This window comes from Coregonus clupeaformis, unplaced genomic scaffold (assembly GCF_020615455.1).
Source record: "Coregonus clupeaformis isolate EN_2021a unplaced genomic scaffold, ASM2061545v1 scaf1971, whole genome shotgun sequence".
Taxonomy (NCBI): Eukaryota; Metazoa; Chordata; class Actinopteri; order Salmoniformes; family Salmonidae; genus Coregonus; species Coregonus clupeaformis.
In genome coordinates this window covers 85,698-95,470 of record NW_025535425.1, presented here as the reverse complement: position 1 = coordinate 95,470, position 9,773 = coordinate 85,698, and positions in this window count along the sequence as shown.

The window sequence follows — 9,773 nt, the reverse complement described above, 5'->3', positions numbered from 1 at the left end:
ACATCTGTTAAATATAGATGGAAAGGGATATACCCTACACTGTGATAACTGTGCCACTAGAGATCCTGGTTCGAATCCAGGCTCTGTCGCAGCCGGCCGTGACCGGGAGACAAATGGGCGGCGCACAATTGGCCCAGCGTTGTCCAGGGTAGGGGAGGGAATGGCTGGCAGGGATGTAGCTCAGTTGATAGAGCATGGCGTTTGCAATGCCAGGGTTGTGGGTTCGTTTCCCATGGGGGGCCAGTATAAAAAAAATAAAAAAAATTTGATTCACTAACTGTAAGTCGCTCTGGATAAGAGCGTCTGCTAAATGACTAAAATATGTAAATGTAAATCTTATATCACATATCTCTGGTAACGTTGATGCCACAAGAAAACTGAAGCAATTGTCCACTTGGTGGCGCAAGTGTTCCACCGACCGTCGCATTTTCCAAGCAGTCCTGTGTGGTCCATACAACTATATTTTAATGTTGAACCACTTGACTTCAATACATATTCAACGCAAATACCGTGAACAATAAAAATTGCCTGTCTTTATTTTACATGTCTGTAGAGCCTTGTACGATAAGACCAGGGTGAGGAGGCCTTCATAAAGTTGCCGTCCTAAATTACTAGAGGCCAAACTTCAAAGATGTCCATGGCACTGGACTGCAGTAAGAGCTAGGCCTACAGTGCGGCCTACGGAGCGGTCCTGGTGTATGGTCCTGGCTGCCTAAATGTTTCCTCCACATAATAAACTGTACAAACATGGCACTTTAGAGGGTTACTTTTACAATTAGCCTTACTGAGTCACTACAACAAACTTCCTATCATGGACATGAAATGCCATTAGGCCTAATGAAGATACCGTATATGTAAGTTACTTAGTTGGTGTCTTGTGAATCAACTGGTATGCGCATCAGGGTTTAATATTTCCTCGATATTATACAAATGTTCCATCCCGAGAATAAATCACTCTTCTCCCGGGTAACCCGGTATTTTCCGCCAAAACCGGAAGTGTCATTCAAAAGCATTATAATAACACTTATAAACGTCTGGATTTGATTAGAGCTTTGATCAGCATAAAAATACAAACCTGATGCTACCTGAGCCTGATCAGACATATATTAAATACATTTTATAATACATTTTACAAATCCAAATCCCAGATGAAGAATAAGACACTATTTCAAAGCATAGTACATGTAATGTTAGCCAAGTACAATGTAATTACTAGTTGTTACACATGATTTAGCAAGTTAAAATGAAGTGTATCTTTAGGAGTACTTGTAATTAATGTGTACAGTACATTACCCATCCTGACAACCTGGCCCTCAATTTAAAGCTTGTGGAAGTGACATCCAAGTGGGAGAATGAATACACTAGTACACCACAGAGTATCTGTATAAGAAAAATCATTCAGAGCACACTGTGCTGCCAATCACAGTGTAAGGTGTGACATTTTGCGGGTGTGGAGAGCTCGTTAGAGGATAGAGAAAGCTTGCATTGAAGAGCTGGGCATCGTGTTATGACCTGCATTATCTGAATTAGGCCCACATAATTATACCTACGGAGGAGCGGCTTCTATGGAGGAACTTTGAATGTCTGAACTTCAGAGTTGGTTTAACGTTGGACCAGAGCAGATGTTAGCTAGATAGCTAACAACCTTGTTTGTGCAGTGCAGTGTAGCACTAGAATTAAAAACAGGTCGTACCTTTATGTCATTAATAAATCCAATGTGAAACGTGGTGATTATAGTATCCTTAACTAGCATTGAACAAGTTCATCCATTCTTCTCAAATTAAACATATCTCCCTAATTTCTGAATCATGCTTGTAACTTGTCAGTAGGATACAGCCACCTATGCTTCAGAGGGGAGGAGCAGGTAGTTTCCACACGCACACCCACTGGCAAAGATTTCCATTCCAGCTGGCAGGCAGAAATTGGAATACGTTTCTACAGTGAGCTTTGTTGCGATTTTGTGGGACTGGAGAAAAATACCCGGAAAGTAAAATAAGGTTATTACCAGGATTACATGCTTTTAAAATAACTGCTGTTCCTGAAAAGCATAGAACACTTTAGTTTCCGGTTCTTTTTAACGTTATTTTTCAGTTCTGTTCCCTGAACCGGTTCCAACCCTAGAGAAATTATTTGGATGTGGATTAGTCTTAGCCTAATAAACTATAAAGGGAAATAAATTGCTACAGTTTACACTTTTTTAGTAATTGAATGAAATGTTGTAATCTGATCTCGGAATGCACGGACCGTTAGTAGTGGGGGAACAGGAAATTCCGGGCAGGCGGGCACCATTCTTCACAATAAAGAAAGCGCCAGAACTGTGCAGTCAAGAAGATAACCTTTGTGTCCGTTTCTATGTATTACTAGAGGTATGTAATAGCACGTTTAAACTTTCTAATGTCGAAAGAACATGTCATACCATGCTAGGTAACACATCCGTTAAGGTATTATCACGTTTGGTAAAGGTTTGATGTGTTATTTTGGTGTCAAACCAAGTGAAGAACGTGATAAAAACTATTTTACAAGTCACATAGCTAGAGACTTTGGGTTTGTCTGAGTGGATGTACATAATTTTCTCATGGTAATTTCATAAATAATCAATTTATTTGAGATTTCTGTGTTCGTTTAGCATATTATTGTTTTTGTGTAAAATTCCCAAGCTGGTAAAATGGCGGCTGGGTCAATATCACCATAAGGTGCCTTTGAGACTTCCCCATTTCCCCCCAAAAAAGCTGAGATTTTCCATTGAACTTCATATTCATTGTATTAAGTATATGTTATGCTGTTAGAAATGCATATTGGTCAAGCTCCCACACTTTTTATAAATTAACTGCAAGCAGACAATTTACATGCAAACAGCAAAATATGTCCACCCTGTCATGGACAATTTCAAAGCAGAATAAATACATTGTAATTACATAGTGATTATAAAACGTACATTTTCAGAAAACTATTTAGTCACTTTCTCAACAATATATTTTAGTTTATGGGAAAAGTATTTGGATAATAATGAAATTATGGCAAACTATTTGTTTCTCTATAAAATCTGCGAGAGTTGCACTTTCTTTTCTAAATAAAATCGAACAAAAAAGATATCTGGTCAAACTTTCAAACAATACTATTTGGCCCTCATTTGTTTATAAAGGAATCACACAAAAGATTTTGCTAACTTGTGAAAATAATTTGTTTATTTTCATAGAACATGAAAATAACAGGGTGGACAGTGACATGACAGGGTGGACCCTGGGCATGACAGAGTGGACACGTTGTGAAATGTCATTGAATGGCCTCATAAATGCAAGGAACAATGCAAGAAAATGATGTAAAAATGCCTTTTCCCATGTAGGGGGAAATTACAAGTTGAACAGACTGTTTTTGATCCACTCTACCTGCATGCAGCCACTGAATAAAGATGCCCAAAATGAGACATTAATGTGGCCTTCTAGCGTTAAACTCTGTACATCATTCTGCACAGTGAAAGTCAAACATTCAACTGTAGAACAAGAAGAAAAATGTTTTTTAAGTGGAGAACAGTTGATTTGAAAAAACAGAATATTACAGAAAGATCACTTGGACGCATCTCCAAACAGTCTCTCCCTTTCTGCAGAGACATGGCTCAGTTCTGCAGTTGCTGTTCCACATACTTCCATGCAGACACTTCAATCTGTACAGAGCGCTTGTTCAGAGCCTGTGGTTCTGGTATTAGGCAAAGTACCTGCCAGTCATGGTACCAACAGATGTCGTCCCGAAGACTTGGCCATTTGAACTTGTTTATGCCATGGCGTTGCATACACTTAACTTTCACACTGTGCCCTTCTGCATCCATGATGATACCTGGGTATGCTTCATTGTCATAATTAACGACGCACCACTCTCCAATGTGCTTTACCTCAATCATTTCTGGTCTCCTAGGATTATCTGTTGTCTTTCCACATGCTGGGGACTTGTCAGATGAAACAGGAACATTAGCTAGAGTGACCTCTTGAAGGTTAAAGCAGGGGCAGTCCAAAACACCTTCCTCCCTTTTACACAGACATGAAATGTCTCTGTATTTCATTTGGCCGGGTGTCAGACTGATAGCTTGGTGGATTCTCATAGTGCCTTTTATGGCACTGGCCCTGTTTCTGGCTCTGGCTTGACTTTTTGCCTCTCTCCATTTCTTTCTTTTTGCCCTCTTCTCTCTCTCACTGAGCTCATTGACACCCTTCTTCTTTCCAGTCTCTCTGTCTTTTTTCCATTTGACCCTTTCTTTCTCAAGGTACTTTCTTCTTCTGTCTGGGTCAGCATCACGACGTTCCCGATATCTCCTTGCTATCTCAGCTCCTTTTGATCTCATTCCTTGAAAAAGACGATTCAAAATGTTCCCTTACACACTTTAATTGGCAGTCCCGGTAAACTAGGCTTGCATTATCAAACTAGGTTTGCTGATACCGATATCGCCAATTTTTTTTCTCCATATTGTCCATTCTTACTATGTATAGCATGTACTGTTATAAAATGTGTGTAATAGCTGTTGTAATATGTGTAACATTATCAGTATGTGGCCTAAACTATGCACATGTCCTTCCTGTCATGAACCCTGACAGGGTGGAAAATGACAGGGTGGACATTTTGGCTAATGTTAGCATTTAATGAGCACATGGTGGACCTTCACTTAGCAACATACTACAGTTAGCAAGCTGACTGTGTACTGTTTTACAAATATATTTCAAAGTTCTGATAGGTTTTTCTATCAATTGATATTTCACTATGACAGAGTGGACATGTTAAGCTTGACAACATCCAACTACACACATAATATGATGAAAATTATGAAACATAAGTGTAAATACTTACTCTGCAACTAGACACTGCTTCAGCCTTCATTGAAGAAAGACAAAATGCTCATAGTGATGTCACTGAAAACATCAGTGGGTTTCTTAAAGGGGCAGTTACCCCATAATGACAGGGTGGACAGCAATTTCAGGGACACATGCAAAATGTTCAATATGATTATGAAAATACAATATACATGATCAAAATTACTTGTTTTATCAAATAACTTATTGTGGACAGTAAAACCATGTAAAAAAAAAAATGGATTTAGTATCATTTAACCACTTATTACACACACTGTAGTTAGCAGAGCAGTGTGTGGGACATGCCAAAATCACGTACATCCAATGAAAAAAATTTAATAAAATGAAGGAAATACTTTTTTAGAGACTTATCATTCTACTGATATGTGTGCAAATGTTTGGCCACTTATAATAAGACCTCAGACTTTCATTATTCTGCTACATTTTCATGATGACTGAGTGAGTCTGATGAGGACACCAAAGGCACCTCATAGTGATATTGACTCGGCTACTCTCGGTCAGCGTCGATGGACTTCAGTGAGGACAGTGCGGGTGCATCAGATAGAGACAATTTCACGGTCGCACTACTGTTTTGAAGCTGAATGTAATGATTATCAGTTTTCTACATGTGTACTAATATTCAGACACATTCTGTTGTTTCTGTCTTTATCAATAAATGTTGCTATGGTGTGAACAGGAAATACAATTGGTTTTTGATTGAAGTAATACAGTGAAGACCAGGTTTAAGGAAATTAGTACATAGTGATGTCTATGACAAACTGTAACCTTGTACTAAATGGTTTTTGAGTCATTTATGCATTTATCTACTATAGGTTAGGTATTAGCTCAAAAGTATTGTGGAGCTCCTGCTCCTTAATATAAACAGTACCGGCACCCAAAATGAGTATTAGCACCTATTTCAGTCCAAGTACAGCACTGAATTAGATAATTGAACAAGAAAAAAGTGAAAATATTTTTAGAGAATAAAGAAAGTGCCAGAACTGTCAAGACAATAACTTTTTGTATCTGATTCTCTTTATTACTTCTGGCCGATTCAGGTAAGTCTGAGGCCGGTAACATCAACAGTGAGGACAAACCCAGCCTGCCTCTCTCCTGCCACACTGAGTCCAAACCTACAGTCACTGGGTCCTGATTGTTAGAGTGGAGCCCAGTTTACTGCAGGATCCAGAGATGGCATCAGTGAAGCTGGAAGACTGCAGTCAAACACTGGAGCTGAATGTCAACATTAAAGATGAAGAAGAGGAGAAGAAGATTGGGAAATCTGTTTCTCACGGTAAGAGCAGGTTCTATCTAACTAAGTTTGTTGGACATGATTTGGAAAGTCACACACCTGTCTATATACAGTGCATTCGGAAAGTATTCAGACCTCTTGACTTTTTCGACATTTTGTTACGTTACAGCCTTATTGTAAAATTGATTAAATAGTTTTTTCCCCCTCATCAATCTACACACAATACCCCATAATGACAAAGCAAAAACAACAACAACTGAACAATCATATTTACATAAGTATTCAGACCCTTTACTCAGTACTTTGTTTAAGCACCTTTGGCAGTGCTTGCAGCCAAAGTCTTAATGTGTATGACGCTACAAGCTTGGCACACCTGTATTTGGGGAGTTTCTCCCATTTCTCTCTGCAGATCCTCAAGCTCTGTCAGGTTGGATGGGGTGCGTTGCTGCACAGTTATTTTCAGGTCTCCAGAGATGTTCGATTGGGTTTAAGTCCCGGCTCTGGCTGGGCCACTCAAGGACATTCAGAGACTTGTCCCGAAGCCACTCCTGCGTTGTCTTGGCTGTGTGCTTAGGGTCGTTGTCCTGTTGGAAGGTGAACCTTCACCCCTGTCTTGAGATCCTGAGCGCACTGGAGGAGGTTTTCATCAATGATCTCTCTGTACTTTGCTCCAATCATCTTTCCCTCGATCCTGACTAGGCTCCCAGTCCCTGCCGCTGAACAACATCACCGCAGCATGATGCTTCCACCACCATGCTTCACCATAAGGATGGTGCCAGGTTTCCTCCAGACGTGATGCTTGGCATTCAGGCCAAAGAGTTCAATCTCGGCTTCATCACACCAGAGAATCTTGTTTCTCATGGTCCGAGTCCTTTAGGTGCCTTTTGGCAAACTCCAAGCGGGCTGTCATGTGCCTTTTGCTGAGGAGTGGCTTCCGTCTGGCCACTCTACCATAAAGGCCTGATTGGTGGAGTGCTGAAGAGATGGTTGTCCTTCTGGAAGGTTCTCACATTTCCATAGAGGAACTCTGGAGCTCTGTCAGTGACCATCATGTTCTTGGTCACCTATATAGACAGTTGTGTGACTTTCCAAATCATCTCCAATCAATTGAATTTACCACAGTTGGACTCCAATTAAGTTTTAGAAACATCTCAAGGATGATCAATGGAAACAGGATCCACCTGAGCTCAATTTCGAGTCTCATAGCAATGGGTGTGAATACTTATGTAAACAAGGTATTTCTGCTGTTTTATTTTTAATACATTTGCAAAAATGTCTAAGAACCTGTTTTCACTTTGTCATTATGAGGTATTGTGTGTAGGTTGATGAGGAATTGTTTTATTTAATCCATTTCAGAATAAGGCTATAACGTAACAAATTGTGGAAAAAGTCAAGGGATCTGAGTACTTTCCTAATGCACTGTACATATCCAAAAGTGGACCTAGAAGTTTGTCCTTAAATATCTATTGGGAGCCCATCTGGACCTTCCGCTTTACCTCCCTTCATATTGAAAATAGCATCAGATATTTCAACACCATCCAATTCCTTTTCCAGATTCAATTTAGTGTCTTATGAAGTAGAGGGAAAATCAAGACCTGACTAGTTTAGTTCTCAGGAGATTCAGAGTTGTAAAGTGTGTTGTAGTAGGAAGCAAATGTTTGGTTTATTTCTACAGGATCCATTGATAATTGTCCCTGTAAATTATGAATTGAATTAAAGGCTGAATTTAACTTCTTAATGCGCCAGGCCAGCAATTTACCAGGTTTTTCACCTTGATCATAGGACTGTTTCAGCCTAGTTAAGCTGTTTGCAGCCTTAGAGGTGGGAAGTTCATCATACTGAGCTTTTAAGACCAAATCATTCCTTGTTTACTTCTACTGAGTTATCCAAAAAAGCTTCCCACTCCAATTCTCTGATTTTGCTGTCCATCGCTCTCATTTTCTGATTTATTAGATTTGTAACTGGTAAAACGTATAATTTGCCCCCAAATATGTGTTTTGAAAGCCTCCCATCTGGTACTCACTGACGTTTGGTCAGTGTTCAATGTCAAATAAACATCTATACGCACTCCAACGTAATGTAAGAAGTCTGGGTCCTGTAACCATCTGGGATGCAAACGCCATCTAGAGGATCCTTTTACTAGTTTTGTATCCCTATAGAATAATGACACAGGGGAATGGTCATTCAAAACAATAGTATCATATCCACTTCCTGCTACATTGGGAAGCAATAAGCAAGAAACTACATGAGAATATGATTTAAATGTTGACGAGTAGCATCAATACTCCCTTTTACTCGGGTTCTGAGTCCTCCAAGGTTCACAGATTTAAATGCTGTAATTTCTTTCTACTCTGCGAGTGGGAAGTGTCTAAACCAGAGGAGCGATCTAGATGAGGATCAAGAGTGCAATTAAAGTCCCCTGCCATTAGGACCTTACCAGGAATGGAGGCTATCAATAGAAATACATTCTCAAAGAATTTGGGATTATCATCATTAGGACCATCAACATTAACCAGATTAATATGCTAATTCAAAAGAGTTCCCTGTATCTAAATGTATCTACCAGCTGTATCAGTTATAATAGTATCCACTTGAAACAGAACATTAGTGAATTAAAACCATAATACCATGAGAATGAGAGGAGAAACAGGATGCTACTACTTGCCCTTGTCATCTCCTGCATACTTTAAGTAGCTCACCCTTCAACAAGTGAGTTTCTTGTAGGAACACAATAGATGAATGAAGTTGTTTAAGCCTAGTAATAACCTGTTTTAAACTTGGATAGTTTACAAACTCCACGGACATTCCACAAAGTACATTTAAGTTTAGCATTTGAAGTCATTTAACCAAAGATGTAAACATGGAATAAGCTATACCATAAAGGCATATCTAAAATATGTTTAGTAACCACAAGGGCCGCAGGAATATTTTGTAGTGAGGAAAATATGTAAAGATCTGTTGGAAGAAACAAACATAAATCTATCCTAACAACACAGGGTATTTTGCTAGTAGCCTATATAGTAGCCTAAATATCACAACAAAAGGCCTCTCTAGCAAGATGATATGTGAAATATCACATAGTATTTGTTTGAAAAGTAGCAAAGAATAGCTCCACCTAAAACAGTAACGCTAGTTAGTGAAGCCTGAGACTAACGTTAACGTTACAGTATGGACCGTCCAAAATAGTGGTAGATGATCCACAACACAGGGTCTGTTGCTAGTAGCTACCAAGTAACAATATGGCCCATACGTATAGCGTTAATGTAGTATACCATGATACGTTTATAAACCAGAAAAAGTATCAAAGATCAGAAATGAACAGCCTACGTGAGAAAAATAGATATCATTGAATATGTGCTACGTTACCCAAAGGCCCTTTGCACATGATGTTAGGCTTGCACCTGAGTGTCAATCATTTTAGTCCAAGGATATGATCAAAAGGCCTCCATTCTTAAATGGATGAAATTTGGAACCACCAATAATTTTTCTAGATCTGGCCGCCCGGACAAACTAAGCAATCGGGGGAGAAGGGCCTTGGTCAGGGAGGTCACCAAGAAGCAGGTGGTCACTGAGTTCCCCTGGTGATGGGAGAACCTTCCAGAAGGACAGCCATCTCTGCAGCACTCCACCAATCAGGCCTTTATGGTAGAGTGGCCAGATGGATGCAACTCCTCATGAAAAGGCAC